Here is a 17119-nt window from a genome sequence, read left to right on the forward strand (position 1 = left end):
AGGCTTCATCGTCCAGGCCTAATCGATCCAGCACTGCGGTTTTAATCTCCCCATACGGGGTGTTGCCGTTGGGATTCGCCGCCTGGTATGCGCCCTGCATCACTCCAGACAGGAGGGGGGCAACGTACTGTCCCCACCGATCCGGGGGCCACTGTGCGTTCCTAGCAATCCTTTCGAAACTAGTGAAAAAAAAGGCAGGGTCTTCTCCCTCCTTATATTTTTGTAGGAGCGCCGAAGGTACCAGTGGTTGATTTCTGGTGTTGGCTACGGCATCTGTGAGACGGGATATCGTCTCATGCTGTTTGTCCTGAGCATTGGATTGTAGGGTGCTCTGTAACTGAATGGCCTGTTGAAAGGCTTGCCTATCCGTGGCTGCCTGTTGAGATTGCAGCTGGATCAGTTGCTGTAGTTGCTGTTGGCCCTCGGCCAGGGTTTTAATTAGAGGTTCCATAGCGCTGTCTAGAATCCCACCTTCGTCGCCAGTGTGGAATTATAGATGGGAGACAGGCGGATGATGAAAGTATATTTATTCTTGGTAAGGCAGAAAACTTCTCAAGGTAACAAAATAAACAAGTCCTTCCGGTTTGCTTCACCGGTGTCTTGGCTTCACAGAGTATGCTGGCCTTAGTCCCAGCTTGGTTCTATCCCTTAGTATCCAGATAGGCCCACCACTCTGACTCTCCCACCTCTCTCTTCCCGATATCCTGTGGAAAGAGAACGAACACCCATCAGAATGGCTTGGCGCGCTTTTATCATAACAGCTGGGCTTAGGGCCCCACCAATCACTGAGCGTCCAGCCTAGCCCCTTTCAATTGGTTCATGAGGCTTTGACCCGCCTCATTTAAAGGACGCCGTCCCGGCTTATTGCCATTCCCCTTTAAGCAATGGAAGACCCTTGCGTCGGTCACGTGCCCGTGGCCGCGCCGAGTAGGGGCATGGTCGGCTGCTGGGTGGTTCCCTCCCGCTATGGTTAGCCCTGGGGTCGCTATGAGGAGCACGGCGGTATCGGGTCGGCCGCTCCTCCCTTCGCTCACCCCCATCTGAGCAGGCCTGAAGACAATGTAAGCCAAGCCGAGGTGCGCTCGGAGCACGCCGCAGCTCCAGGCGAGGCGCAGCCTGTCGCGGCTCCAGCCGAGGCGTGTTTGGTGTACGCTGCGGCTCTAGCCGAGGCGCAGCCTGTCGCAGCTCCAGCCGAGGCATGTTTGGTGTACGCTGCGGCTCTAGCCGAGGCGTGTCCGGAGCACGCCACGGCTCTAGCCGAGGCGTAGCCTCACACGATGACTTTTTAAAAAAATATGTATTTATTACGCTTGACAATACAGAGAAGAAGCAAGCAGCATATCATGAAAGGCAATGACATATACAAGGAATGCAGTTAAAATTTGGTAGTGTATACATGCAAGTTGGCAACAACCAGGTGGTACTGTCGCACACTCTATCACATACAACTTACCACAGCACTCCATGTCCCAGAATGCCCCTGCTTCACACTCAAACATATCTTCCCGTACCAATCGTTCCTTATCATTACGGCAGCAGGGGAATGTCTGCTCGGCTCCGCCTTGGTCAGGAATGCGCTCCCGGACGGCACAGACAAGGCAACTTCGCTTTGAGCGATTGCGCCGTTTCCTGCATTGGCAACTGCCTTGGCGCTTAGTGCCGTGCCGGGTGAGGCATTGTGTTGCTAGGCTCCCACACACTACTGCTACTCACTTGACACGTGATGTGGATCCCATGGCAACCATTAAATAGCTTTGCTTCGCGCTACTCCATGCTTCACAGCTGTTTCCCGAGCACTGTTTGGCGTGTTTGCTCTACGAACTTCCATTGTTTGGTACTTTGACCATGGATCATGGATATTGGACTGCTTCTGTCTCTCCCTCTGTAATTGTTTGCTTTGACCTAACAGACTTTGGTTTTCCTCGACTCAGCATCGAATCACAGACTGTTTTTGGATCCTGTTTTGCTACGGAATTTGGTTACACCGTTTCTGGAACTGCATCACGTATTGAAAGTGACATTCCGCCTCCTTTGTAGGTGCTTTCCCGCACCACTTTAAGAACTCAGGGGCATCCAGTGAATATTACCACCTGCCTGAAGCGGCGGCTGCCATGAACTCCTCTTGCTGCCTCTTACACTTTTCACTGAGGGTACAAGGTAACGGCTTACAGGGAAGCCTAGTCAAGTCTTTTCCTCCTTGGCTCCTCTGGGACCATTCTTCTCCAACCCTTTGGTAAGACAGTTATAGCTTGTTAAAATTCCCGTTTCATTGTTGCCTGTTTTACCTGACACTGTTGCTTTACGTAATTGCTTGTTTTCTTTGCAGCTGCTTGGGGTTTTTCCAGCGTTCCGGTACCTGCCACCTGTGGCCTCAAAGAATACACAGGGAGATGTTTTATATCTCTCTGTGTGATACTTGGGGACAGAGGTAGATCTAATCCTCGCGACTATCAAGTTTTGACAAGTACCAAGGGCCCAGCATGTCCTGTTAGCAATACACCAAATCAAGAGACAGAAGCGGTAGGAGAGAAGGGTGCAGATGATGCGTCTTCCGAATCCCCAGATATAGAGTCCATATAGGAGCGAAACAGCGACCATATGTTCATGGGCCGGGAAAGCAGTGGCTGTTGGTTGGACCAGGTTTCCTCAGTGTCTGAGGCCCACGTTACAGCTCTGAGCCATTGTATGTGTGATGGTTTTCCAGGATGGAGCCAGCATAGTAGGATACATTGTGTAGCGAGGAGCATGCAGAGACCTGCACGTTTTTTAGAGTCACGACCCAGACCAGGAAAATCGTGAAACAAGCATTGTAGCAGGGATGGGGTAATAGTATGGTCTAGAACTGTAGATATAGTAGAGCAAACCTTTTCCCAAAACTGAGCTAGGTGAGGGCAGTACCAGATCATATGTATATATGTTACACTATCAGAACCACATCTCGGGCATCTGGGGGAGTATTCCCGGGACATACGGTGTAACCTAATTGGAGTGTAATGGTACCTGTGTAGGACTTTAAATTGGATTAATTTAAATCAGGAGTTGAAGGGCACATTATGGGTACACGCACACATATGACTTAATCGTTGGTCAGTTATCTCCGCCCCTAAGTCTTCTGCCCAAGTACGTTTCAGTTTATCGAACAGAGGGATAGATTTAGTTTGTAATAATGCATATAATCTGGAGATCTTCCCTCTGAAGGAGTTAGTGTTACATATCTCAGCAATAATGGGATCATTGGGGGTATCATAGGGAAATCAGGATATCTAACCTTAAGGAGTCGGCGGAGGCTAGAATATTGGAGCCACGCAGATGGTATCCATCGTAGAGTCAGCGGGAGGTCCGGCCATTCGGCCCAATGTCGTACAACATGCAGAGGAATACACGGGACCCGTGGTAGAAAATTCCAAAGAGGGAGATGGCCGTGGAAGGGATAGGGCATGCCGGTCAGTTTCCAGACCTTGAAGAGAGCAAGTGAAGTGCTGGCGACAGGGTCATGAGAGTTCCGCCTGGGATGTAGAGGGGCACGAATTAAGGATCGGATATCTTGTCCCCAGACCGCCAGTTTTTCAAGTCTGACGTGTGTAGGGGGGTCCGAAGTGTTGAACCAGTGCGAGGCAAATTGGGCCCGGGCAACAATCCAATATTTGGAGAAGTCAGGAGCAGCAAACCCACCACTCTCCATGGGAGCAGTCAATGTCCCAAGCTTGAGACGGACTCACCAGAGTGCCACAAGAATGCGTTGACAGTTCGGGTCAGAGTCTGAAAGAAGCCCTCTACAGGCCACATGGGCACATTAATGAACCGATACAATAGATGTGGAAGCACGATCATCTTCAGAATCCTGATCCTGCCTGCCTGGGAGATTGGGAGTCTTGTCCAGCCTGAAGCTTTCCCCGCAAGCGCAGTTAGGTACTTCTGATATTTTTCCTCATACAGTGCCTCAAAGTGGCGTGCCACCTCAATACCCAGGTAGGTAAACGTTGATTGAGACTAAGTGAATCCCTTCAAGTCAGGGGGGGGAGTGTAATCTCAGTTAAAAGGAACAGGGTAGATTTAGAGCAATTCACCCTAAGGCCTGAAATATATCAAAAATGGAGAACAGGTGCGAGGTTGGTGGCAGGAGATCGGATATAGAGTAAGGCGTCGTCGGCATACAAAGAGATGATGTCTGGTTGGCCTGTCGTTCGTAAACCCCTGTTTGCATGGGACTGACGCATCATATCTGTGAATGGCTCCATGGCTATGGCGAAGATCAAGGAAAAGAAGGGGCAGCCCTGTCTTGTACCTCTGGCAATTCGGAAGAGGGGTAAACATCTGTCCTCAGAGCAGACCATGGCTACCGGGTCAGAGTAGAGCAGTCCTACCCAAGTGCGGAACGGGGGGCCAAAGTTACATTTTTCGAGGGCTTGCCAGAGGTAATTCCATGACACGGAGTCAAATGCTTTTTGCATATCTAGTGTGGCTGCTACCTCCTGAACCTTTGGGTCAGTCCTACTGATGATATTGAACAGGCGTCTCAGATTCAGGGAGGTAGAGTGTCTAGGAATCAATCCTGCCTGGTCTGGGTAAATACTATGTGACATATACGGTGCCAATCGTAAGGCCAGTAATTTAGCATAAATCTTAACATCACAATTAATGAGCGAAAGGGGGCGATATGATCCCCATTGAGTAGGGGGTTTGCCGGGTTTAAGAAGTACAGTTATTATAGCCTCACGGAGAGATGGGGGCAGTATACCAGTCTCACAGGACTCATCCCAAAGCTCCAGAAGATGGGCGATTAAACACGATTTTTTTTGTTTATAAAATTTGACCGGAAAGCAGTCTGAGCCCAGTGCTTTACCCGGGGACAAGGAGTCAATAGCCTCAGAAATCTCCTCAGCCGTGACCAGCAGCTGGCGGCAGCAGAGAGGACTGAGAGGGGGCTGTCCAGATACGCATCGACCTCTGCCGAAGTGAGGCTGTCAGCGTTCGAATAGAGGGACTCGTAAAAAGACTGGAATTCGGAGTTGACGTCCTGCAGTAGTGCAGCCAGAGTGCCATCAGGTCTCTCAACAGCCGGGATACTAGGGGAGCCCATCTCCTGGCGGACAAGGCAGGCCCGAACCTCCCCATATTTACGAGCCAGGCAGGGTTTATCAAGAAATGTCCGCTCCCGCTCCGCATGTGAACGAAATGTGTCTAGTTCGGGAACCTATGGGCGCTAGGGTTTCAGAGGATTGTTGTAATGCATATTGGGACTCAAGGGTGGGCAATGCCGATTCACTCCCAAGGAGATCCCTCCAAATCACTTTAAGGATCCCGCACTCTTTGGAGATAGCGGTGCCTCTAATATAGGCTTTAAATGACTCCCATAGGGTGGCTTGTGAGGGGACAGATCCAGAGTTTAAATCAAAATAATCATCTATGGCCCATTCCAACTCACATCTGAAGGCCGTGTCAAGTAGAGCCTGCGGTTTCATTTTCCACTGCCAAGTTTTGTTAAAATCTGGCCCCCAACTTAAGGAAATGGTCACCGGGGAGTGATCGGAGAGAGTCCTGGGGAGAATTGACAGGTTTGAAACATTTCTAACCAATGTGTCCGATATCAGCCATTTGTCAATCCGTGAATGCGAGTTGTGCACCGAGGAGCAAAAAGTGTATGTACGAGAATCGGGGTACATCTGTCCCCATACATCATATACCGCCAACTGGGGCAGTAATTGAAGGTTTGGGCTGCTCTGGAAAGTTGGCGGGGTCTGAATCCCGATCTATCAAGGCTCACATCAAATATCGTGTTAAAATCGCCACCCCAAAGGATCGGGACCAGAGTGAAGCCTGCCAAGAGCAAAGCTAGATGTAAGTAAAACTCTGGGTCATCTACATTGGGCCCGTAAATATTGAGCAACACCACTTCCCTGTTTTGTAGGGTACCATAGAGCAGTATGTATCTGCCCTGGGGGTCTACATGAGAGGCCTTACCCTGAAAATCGACATTCCTGTGGTCATAACTCTCTGATTTTGGGTAGAATAATCAGTATAGTACCTTTGGGGTCACCATGCTTTAGCAAATTTCTTGCAACGCTCAGCGCGTGCGTGCGTTGCCTGTAAAAAAAAGGATTTTAGCACCATTTCTTTCAGCATAAAGCTGCAGCTGCCGCATTTTCTTGTAGTTACCCAACCCCTGTACATTCCAACTCATATATGATAAATTGTTATCAACCATTAGGGTAGAGGAGTGGAATGAACATTCAAAATTGACAACCAAATAAACAGAGGAGCGGGCCGCGGGGCCTGCAATCATGACTCTGCCTAGTAAGGTACTGTCTTTGCATAGCCGTATACTCTAACTCCTCACTGAGTACCAAGCATTTTGTAACATAACTTCCAACACGACCCACCACCACCACCCACATCCCTCCCCTATAGTCAACTAACCAATCCCAAAACAGTGGCATCGACGCTTGGGGCCTGTGAGCTGGTCTGGCGGCAATGCTCCGAACCGGTGGCCAATTAAGGATAAGCATGGTGCGTAGAACAATCAATGTAAGAGGCCAGTAAGCCATCATAATAGGGAGACATACAACGACCTTAAACAAGTAACATAATCTGCGAATGACTGAAACGGTGGGTCTCCCAGCAACGAGTACCAGGGAAAAGCTGGACCCAGCATATGCTTAATAACAAATTATGTAACGTTGACAGAGTGGGGTAATTAGGCTCCATCATCCCTGGAAATGTTCCTCTATAAAGTTGGAGGCCTCTTCCGGCATTGAGGTGGTGGGTTCAGGATCAGGCACATCATCAGCTAACTTAGATGGCGTTTTGGTAAACATATTGATGGAGCTCTGTTTTTTTTCTGCTCCTTTGGTCATGGTATGAGGTGGTGTCGATCTAGAAAAGTAGGCACCCCTCGATCATGATGTTATGTATGTTGGCCGAAGACCAACCGTCTCATGCATTCAGTACTAAAGATATATAACCATAAGCTTGTCCAAAGTGCGGCCATTTTAAGGTGACTGAAATCGCCATTTTGTTTTCTCTAATGTTTTGATTTTTGCTTTCTGTTAAAGTGCTTCGCTGAAAGAATATTCTGCTTTGCTAGTGACCAATGCAAGGTCGAGGGAGACATGTTGAAACATAACGTAGCAACCAGATAGAAATGCCCGGTCTCCTCCCGCGCACTATCCTTGAAAGAAAGCAGCGAGGCATCCTAATCAGCTCACAGGTGCCAGCAAGTCTCGAAAAACACAGTAGTAATACTAGAAGCGAACATTAAATGGCATGAATTATGCTCTTCTTTGCCCCCAAGCTCTGTAGAGTCTGGAGAGCGAGTCGACCCCCAGGATCCAAATAGAAACTAGGAGATAGGAAGGCCTGGAATGTGTCTCTTCCCCCGCACGCAGCTTGCTAGAGAGAACAGAAGCATTATGTTCTCTTCAACAAAGACTTATGTCTGCAGTGTTACAAAATTGCAATTGTTGCTAAAACGAATGTTTAAGGTGTCATACTCGTCACCGTTGTCAATCATTGTGCCCAATTCAAAGGAAAAGTACGAGGGGCGGTATTGGATGTGACACTACTGATTACAAGATGCTTGTTTTGTATATATGTAACTGATGTATGTTTTCCGCTCTCTTGCATCTCCCGAGGTCTGATAGACACACGTCGCGGGGCGTGAGACCAGTTGGCCAATTGAATTTACTTTGCTTTGCAATAAACCCTAGATTTTGGGAATACAACCTTGTGTCTGGCGTATCAGTTCGTGTGTGGTGATTGTGCCTTGTTTCCTCATGCGAGGGTCCCCCAGGGGCCCCTTCAGTGGTAGCAGTTCTGCAAAGTCGGAAAGCAAGGGTAAGGTGGAGAAGTTCACAGAGCACCAGAGCGGTCCTGTTCACGAGCAGTATATGAGTGGGCGGTCGAGGGGAGCCGTTGTGCAACCAATGGTTCATGAGTGTAGCCGAAGGTCTCAATGTGGTAGATTTATGTGGGATCACAAGCGAAGAGAGCAACTGATTCGACCTGCTGTCCAAGTAGAGGGGCCAGGTAGTGTAATATGCAGTGATCAGCAAAGGCCCAGTAGCAGAGATCTCCAGAGGATACACAAGCAGCGGTTCCCGGGGCCAGCGGATGACCTTGAGGCTGGCAACAGTAAGCTACAGTGGATAGCTTGATTGAGGCAAGACGATAGATGTGCGCATATGCAGTAGCCGGGGCACTTAGGGTGGAGTACACAACATCTAGTGGAAGCCAGCAGTATGGGTGGGCAAGCCAAAAACAGGGGTATGGTGGGCCGCCCAAGACGTAACGTGAACCAAAGGGTGCAGTAGAAGAATGCCCAAGTGAACCAGTTCAGTGGTGTACAAAACAGGGCTCCCAGTGTGCGGCCTAATTGCAACAGGTAACAATTTCAGTGTTAGGACAAACCGGTTTCCAATCACCAGTAAAAGCACTTAGGCACTCATAGAGAGAGGAGCACAAGTGGGGAGAGACCTCAGGAGAGATGTGGTAGGTGATAGTGCTCATGAGAGCAGCCCTCCCGTAACAGGACGATGTAGCAAAATCAGCTCTGGTGGCGTAGCAAGGAAGTAGAGGGGGAAGGCTGGGCACAATTATAACGAGAAGAGCTTGGCCTGGGGTGTGAGCAGCACCGAGAAGCGGCCCCAGGGAGAGGCCCCAGTCCGCCTGCTAGCCACGAGCACCAGGGCCCCGGGCTGCACGTGAGATGCAAGGGGGTGTGCAGGAAGGCAACGTAAGCTTAATGGCAGACCCTCCCGTGTGAACACAGTCAGTTCGTAAGAATGACGTGAGGTGAGCACGTGGAGCCACTTGACTCTGGTGCCCAGGGCCCTAAATGGCAGCACACAAAAGAGACTCACCACCGGTACAACAAAGCTCAGCACGGCTCTCAGGTAGCGCGCGTCCTTGTCTCCACAGCGCAGCAAGTAAGATTGAGGAGGCGGTCGTGGATGTAGTCAGGTAGTCCCATCCCGAGACAACCCCCCCGGGAAGATCGAAGAATCCCGGATCCATTCTGAGGCGCCCCAGCGGCTCACAGGGTGTCCGGGGAACAAGCGCCTGATGGGCTCAGAAGGGGCAACACGGCCAAGCACAGGGGCCCGCAGATTTGGATGATGAGTAGTTTTTACAGGCAGGCGCCCGCAAGGGCTCACTATAGGTAATCAGATGGAGCAGGGCACAGCAGAGCAGCAAGCCCCTCCCCCGTTGCAGGCCCGAGAGCCGCGGCGATCGCATGGAAGGCGGACCGGGTCCAGATACAGCTCGTCGGTGGCCAAGAGTACACAGCTATAACTCCGGAAGGGAGCTCAGTTATGGCCCAAAAGTTGGATAAGTTACGAAGGAAGGCATAATTGTAAACCTTCTGAAGTAGGGTAGTCTGCAGCACTCGTAATCCATAGATACGTCCAGGATGTGGCCACCTAGACGGAGCTCGCTCTTCAGGTAGCCATCTTCAATCTAGCGCAACAGCGCTCCATCTTTCGATGATTTTAATTAGTTGAGACAGGTAGATGTTGAATAGTAGTGTTGAGAAGGAGTATCCTTATGGAACTCTGCATGACGATTCTCTTTGGCTTCATTTGAAAGGTTTCATCATTATTGTTTCTGTTCTATTTGTTAAGAAGGATCTGATCCATATTAAGGCGTTGTCGGTGATTCTGAATTCTTCCAGTCTTATGATGAGGATGACGTGGTGAACTGTCTCAAATGCTGCAGAGAGGTCCAAAAGTATCAGAGCGGTGCTGTTGTTTGAGTCTGCGTTTGCCTTTAGATCATCCCAGAATGAGATAAGGGCTGTTTCTGTTCCTCTCATTGGTCTGAAGCCTACTTGTGCCTGATGCAATAGGCGGCTTTCTTCTATCTATGAATTCTTAGGTTGTTCTATATACGTGTGTTTCCAGGAGTTTAGCTGGGTAGGGGATGTTGGAGATGGGTCTGTAATTGGAGAGGTACTCTACGTTTCATGCTGTATCCTTGAGGAGTGGTTTGATGTATGCTGATTTGAAGGATTGTGGCACTCTTCCTGTTGTGATCAATTGGTTGAGGGAGTTTCTGTAATATTCCATTGGTGTTCCTTGTGAGAGGATTGATTTGTAGATGTCAGGGGGGCAGGGATCCGTGGGGGAGCCTGATTTATTGCTTTGATTTACCAGTTTGACAAATGTCTCCACTGATATGTGCGGGAAGTTTTGGAGTTTGTTCTGGTGTTCCTTGCATCCACGGGTGTCTCCAGTGTTGTGGTTGCATGGTCTGTTTTGTATGGTCTGTTGGTTGGTCATGATTTTATTTTTGAAATGGTCTGTGAGGTCACTGCATAGTTTCTTCAATGGTATTGGAGCGTTGTTGCAGCCGGTGGGTTTTTTATTTCATTTTGGGTGTTTGGTGCTTTGAGGATTCTGTTGTCGTAGTATTTAATTTTTGCTTTTTGTATTTACTTTTTGGATGACCGGGTATTTTGCTAAAGTTAGAATTTTTTTCTGCAGTCTTTATTGATCCCGCATTCTAGTTCTAGTTTTTCATTTTCCTTTTCATGGCACCTAGTAGTGGCGTGAACCATTTTGCCGTTGCTCTTTTGCGGGATGGATTGAAAGATTTTACTTTGTCGATCTTGTCAATTGTTGTGGTGATCCAGTTCTGAAGTATATCTATTTTAGTGTTTAGGTCAGCTTCATCGATAGTTGTTGCTTGTGGTTTGGTGATCTCCAGTAGTTCCATTAAGTTGGAGTTTTTTATGGTTCTCCAGTTTCTTTTCATGCTGATCGGTAGCTTTTCTTGTTTCTTGGTTATTGGGGAAGGCAGTGTGATTATGAAGGGGATGATGAGATGGTCGCTCCAGAGGATCTGAATTGGTGGCACTGTGGTAATTCGTTTTCTGTTGGCAAAGATTGCATCCAGTGTATGTCCTGCCGTGTGGGTTGCTCCTTTAACCAGCTGCTATGGTTTCATCATTGTTAGTTGGCTGGTAAGAGATTTTTGTGAGTTTGTGGTTTCTTCATCAAACCAGATGTTGAAGTCTCCGAGGATAATCAGGTGGTTATGCTCGATAGCTAGTTTGGTGATTGCTTCTATGCAGGTGTCTACGAAGGCTTCATCATATGTTGGTGGTCTGTATACCAGTATGAATTTCAGGTTTGTTCTGGGATTTGTTGATAGTCGTATGATTAGGGATTCACATTTATTGATGTTTAATGGGTCTTCCACTTTAATTTCCAACTGTTCCTTGTGGATGATTGCCAGTACACCACCTCTTTTAGTTTTCCTGTTTGCTTGGATGCACTTGAAGGTATCAGACAGGCAGTTATTGAGGGTGATCTTGTAGTTGTCATCTAGCCTTGTTTTAATTTCGAAAAGGATGTTGATACCTCCGTCACTTAGGAGGTTGTAGATTTCAGTGGCATGTTTTGACATTGATCTTGTGTTAATTAGATTGCAGTGGATCTTTTTGTGAGATGTTGTTTATTCTCCAGCTTCCACTCCAGCTCCCCACGACAAGGGAAGAGGACAGGAGCCCTCTCCCCTCCCTGAAGCCAGATTGCAGCTTCAATTCTTCACTCGAGTATCGGGCGTACGGTGCAAGGCCTGCCTGACCTTGTCTGCACACACCGCCTGACCCACGCATGCCGGGCGCATTGCGGCGCCACAACGAGGCTGAGCCTCACATAACGCGACATTTGAAACCACACATCCACCGGCAGGCGGATTCGCCGGCCAGCACGAAGGCCATACAAGGCCTGTGCTGCACCCAGGACCTTCACTCCAGCTCCCCACGACAAGGGAAGAGGGCAGGAGCCCTCTCCCCCCCCCCCAGAAGCCAGATTACAGCTTCAATTCTACGCTTGAGCATCGGGCATACGGTGCAAGGCCTGCCTGACCTTGTCTACACACTGCGCCTGACCCACGCATGCCGGGCGCATTGCGGCACCACAACGAGGCTGAGCCTCACATACTGCAGCATTTGAAACCGCACATCCACCAGCAGGCGGATTCGCCGGCCAGCACAAAGACCATACAAAGGCCCGTGCTGCACCCAGGACCCCCACTCCAGCTCCCCAGGACAAGGGAAGAGGGCAGGAGCCCTCTCCCCTCCCAGAAGCCAGATTGCAGCTTCAATCCTTTGCTCGAGCATCGGGCGTACAGTGCAAGGCCTGCCTGACCTTGTCTGCACACCGCGCCTGACCCGTGCATGCCGGGCGCAACGCGGCACCACAACGAGTCTGAGCCTCACATTCCGTGACATTTTAAACCATACATCCGCCAGCAGGCGGATTCGCCGGCCAGCACGAAGGACATACAAAGGCCTGTTCAGCGCCTGTTTCGCGCATGGTGCGCGGATTGCTTGACCTAACCTGTCAAAGTTCCTGCTAGATTCATCTCGGCATTGGCATCCAGGAGGAGCCTAGTCACGCCTGAGGCAAAAAGTGCAAAGGGATCAGCCTGCATTAATGATCACCCTACTGGTACCAAGGTAAGCCTACTGGCCTACTTATCAATACATTGCTGCCATAAACCCTCTCGTCCATCTTCATCTACTGCTTAAAAGTAGCACCGAGCGCCTTCCCCTTTGAGCCACTAAGTTGCGTGTCTGCTGCATACTACGTGCTCACCCATGAGCCACACCTCTCTAAGATGGCCGCCATTGTGCTGGTGTGCGCTGCCCCACGGAAGAAGGCACTGAATCATAGCAGCTAGACATGCAGCATGTTACTCCAGGCATTCAGCCCACACTGCCTCATCGACCCTCGCTGCTGCCCATTAGTCTATCAGCCCAGCCTGGACCCTTGGCCGTCCAAAATAGACATTCTGCATCAGTTAAGATGATACTGCCTAACCAGCTAACACTGCACTCCATCTGCCTAGGGCCCACTATTTCTGAATCGGCTTCCCTACCCAGTCAAACCATACTATTTCTACCCTAACCCTTGTATGTGCACTAGCCCACTCGGCCCTATGTGCCCCTTGTGCACCATATATATATTTGTACTGACAGTTGATAATTGCATTTAGCCTATGTGTGCCCTGCCTTTTGATAATTGCATTTAGCCTATGTGTGCCCTGCCTTTTGATAATTGCATTTAGCCTATGTGTACTCTGCCTTTTGATAACTGCATTTAGCCTATGTGTGCCCTGCCTTTTGATAATTGCATTTAGCCTCTGTGTACCCTGCCTTTTGATAATTGCATTTAGCCTATGTGTGCCCTGCTTTTTGATAATTGCATTTAGCCCATGTGTGCCTTGCCTGTTGATAGTTGCATTTAGCCTATGTGTGCCCTGCCTTCTGATAGCTGCACTTGGCGTATTCGTGCCTTGCCTATACTTTGCAGGCAGACCCTGAACCCGCCTATCCAGCCACTAGCTATAACACAGCTGTCTTACTCTGCTTGTTAACTTGTGTTTGTACCAGCCCTATACCGAATTCTGTGCCCCTGCATGTACTAGCCTAGACCAGATCCATGCCCATCTTGTACCTGACTAACCCTATGCCTACCAAGGGCCTGCGGCTGTTCTAGACTGTACTAAATCTATGCCCACTCTGTACCTCAACTTGCCCTCCATCCATCCTATGCCTGGCCTAGCCCACGGCCTAATTGTGGTTGAATAAGCTAACTTAGCCCCTCCTTACCACACCACACCGGATACAGCTATGATAAACTGGATATTGTTCATCATGTTCCCATTCTGCCTTGTCCATGTCGACACACCCTGCACAGGCAGCCACTTCCTCATTCTTAGAAACAGTCTTGCAAGTTTGGCATGCCCGGGACACTACCCGATCCCATGTCCAACTCCATTCCTCCCTCTCAATCCTCCATTCTCTCCCACTTCTAGCCATACTCTGAGCTTCAATGACTGTTACACAATAGGTGAGGAAGAGTCTTCTCCATCTACTCACACAGATGACCTATTACCACTCCCCAAACTCATAGCTAACGGCAAAACATACCCAATTTTAGGGAATGATAGGACGCCCCACCTAAGAGCACGTACTAAAGTACTTTGCCACAGCTCTACTCCCTCTACCTTGCCCTCCAGACCACCCAAACCCGTGGACTACGGGAAGAATAAAAATAAAAAATTAGCTCCATCTATAGCAATGAACAACAACAGAAATCCTTATACCCCCACCGCTCAAACATCTAATCATGCTCCCACTAAGGACCCCATACTTCCCATCAGCCTCAAAAATGCCCTCATTAATGCCCGATCCCTAGGAGCCCACGCTATTGAAATACATGACCTAATCATCGAACAAAATCTGGACCTGCTAGTAATCACAGAAACCTGGTTACACCAAGCTTCTGGCCCACTGCTATCACTGGCTATCCCACCAGACTACATCATTCTTAGAACTAACACAACCATCTCCACAGGAGGAGGTGTTGCCATCATAGCGAAAAGTACCATACAAATCAGATCAAGCTCTATTGAAACTATCGCAGGATATGAATTACTACTCGCCAAACTTGCCATGAATGCAAATACTACAATCAATATTGTGGTCATCTACAGAACCCCGTGCACTAATAGCCACCCAGAAACAGACATCCCGTTACTACTAGCGCCCATCTTAAAACCTAACACTAAGTGCATAATCATTTGTGATTTGAATTTTGGATTCAATGACGACCAAGACCTTAAAGCAGCCGCCATTCACCTTGCACTCAAAGACATGAACTTCAACCAACTCGTCAATGCTCCCACTCACATCAAGGGCAGAACACCAAAATCACCTTAGGCCCTATTACTCCACTTAGCTGGACAGACCATTTCTGCATAGAAGTAGCTCTCTCAAAATAATGGACACCATTGAAAGCAGAAACCCCAGGAAGCTCACTTTAGAGCACTTTGACCCCACCCTGAACAAAATATTAGAAACCTACTCCATCCTCAGTAACGATCCCACTGCCTTTGCAGAGTATGAGCTCAAATGCATCTCCATTGCTATCGACGTAGTAGCTCCTATCACAACTAAAATGTGTCGTGTCAATAGAAAAAACAACACCTGGTTCAACGAAGAACTAGGCGCCGTAAGAATAAAGAAACTTTCTCTTGAACACGCCCACAATAGACTCCTCACCCCTGACTCGGCCAAAGCCTTCAAGGATGCCAACAAAGCCTACAAAACAGCTATCATCTCCCACAAAGCTAACTCCTACAACGCCAGCATCAGCAATGCAGCATCTGACTCCAAAGAACTCTTCTCTATCTTTAGAGAACTAGAAAAACCCCTACCAGCAGAACGCCTACCAACGCCAGCAAAGAATGGTGTACCACCATACGCGATGCACTTCCCTCCAAAATTGCTGTGCTCCAGAACAAAATAATTACCAAAAATCTACTACTTGCGGATAAAAACTCCACCACCCATAACCCCCTCCCGACCACCAGTGATAACCCCAATCCTCTATTCCATTTCACACCTGTCACCCAAGAACTTGTATTTGACAAAATCTCCAAACTAAAAGCCTCTAATTGCAAAGGAGGCTCTGTCCCTGCCAAACTGATCAAAGCATGTGCCTCCACCCTGACCCCCACCATTACCACATTTGTCAACTCCTCCTTTAATACCTATACAGTTCCAGCTTACATCAAAGAAGCCTGGGTTACCCCGCTTCTAAAAAAAACAAATCTAGACCCCACCATTCCGACTAATTATCGCCGCATAACCACAGTCCCTTTCCTACTCAAAATCATTGACAAACTAGTTTATAATCAAATCCAAACTCACTTGGAGTCGCATCAGCTCCTCGGCACTAGACAATCAGGCTTTAGCCGAACCATAGTACAGAAACAGCACTTTTGGACCTTAAAATCCAGATGGATGCCATTAGAGATTCAGGGAAACTGCATACTCCTGCTGTTGGACCTCTCTGCAGCAATTGATCTGGTTGACCATGATAAGCTATGCACCTCACTCGCTCGGGACTTCAACTTTTCCAGCGAAGCCACTGCATGGGTGAAATCCTTCTTAAAAGATCGCACCTCCAGAGTGTCCATAGGCAAAGAAGCTGCCAACACCATCCCAGTCCCTATAGGAGTGCCCCAAGGATCATGTCTCTCCCCCACTCTATATAACGCTTACACTAAACTCCTTTTCTCACAATTAGACGACATGGATGTAATCTACACCAATTTCGCGGATGATACCGAGATCCTCATACCACTCACAGGTAACTACGACCGGGACACCGCAACCATCAACAAAATTTACGTCATCATCCAAAATTGGATGGCTCTAAATAGTCTCTGTCTCAACGATGAGAAGACAGAAGTCCTCATCGTAGGATCCCCAGCTAAAATAGCGTCTCTCCACCCAGATTAATCAGCTATTAATATTGATGGCACCTTAGGAGTATACCTTGACGCCAGTCTTACTATGACTAAACATATCAACGTGCTAGCCTCCTCCACGGCCTACACTTCCAAACTTATTGCTCTCTGCCGACAATTTCTGACACCAGCAAACTGCATTACCTTGGCCAGGGCCTTAGTATTATCGGAATTGGATTACTGCAATGTTTTACTACTAGGCACATCCAATACCAACCTCTCTAAAATGCAACTACTGCAAAATAAAGTCCTAAGGGCAGCCTTAGGAATAAAAAAAAATCGGACCACATTTCAACGACTAGGAAGGATGCTCACTGGCTTCCCATCAAAGCAAGAATTATCTTTAAAACACTCTGCATTGCACACAAATGTCTGACCAAAAAAGGCGCAACCTACCTTAACAATACTCTTTATCCAAAATAATACACTAGATCACTTAGATCCAATGACAACCTCCTACTGGCCCTCCCTCGTTACAAAACCACTAGAGCAGGAGGCATCAGCTTCCCTGTTCTAGCCCCTAAACACTGGAACACCCTCCCCATTAACATCAAAAAATAATCTTCCTCCCCTGCTACAAGAAGTTGATAAAAACATGGTTATTTAACCAATATTAGCACAAAGGGACATTCAGCTGTTAAAATGTAACTTGCAAGTGAAATCTGTTAACTGTACATATTGACTATCCTGTTGTATTAGCTCGCCACCTGTGTGTAATTTGTACTATGTAACAATATATGACCAATCTCTAAGCTGTCCTATAACCACGCTGTGCTGCCTGAGGGTCTGGGCG

The sequence above is a fragment of the Ambystoma mexicanum genome, chromosome 4q (genome assembly GCF_040938575.1).
Source record: "Ambystoma mexicanum isolate Mex_15411 chromosome 4q, UKY_AmexF1_1, whole genome shotgun sequence".
Lineage (NCBI taxonomy): Eukaryota > Metazoa > Chordata > Amphibia > Caudata > Ambystomatidae > Ambystoma > Ambystoma mexicanum.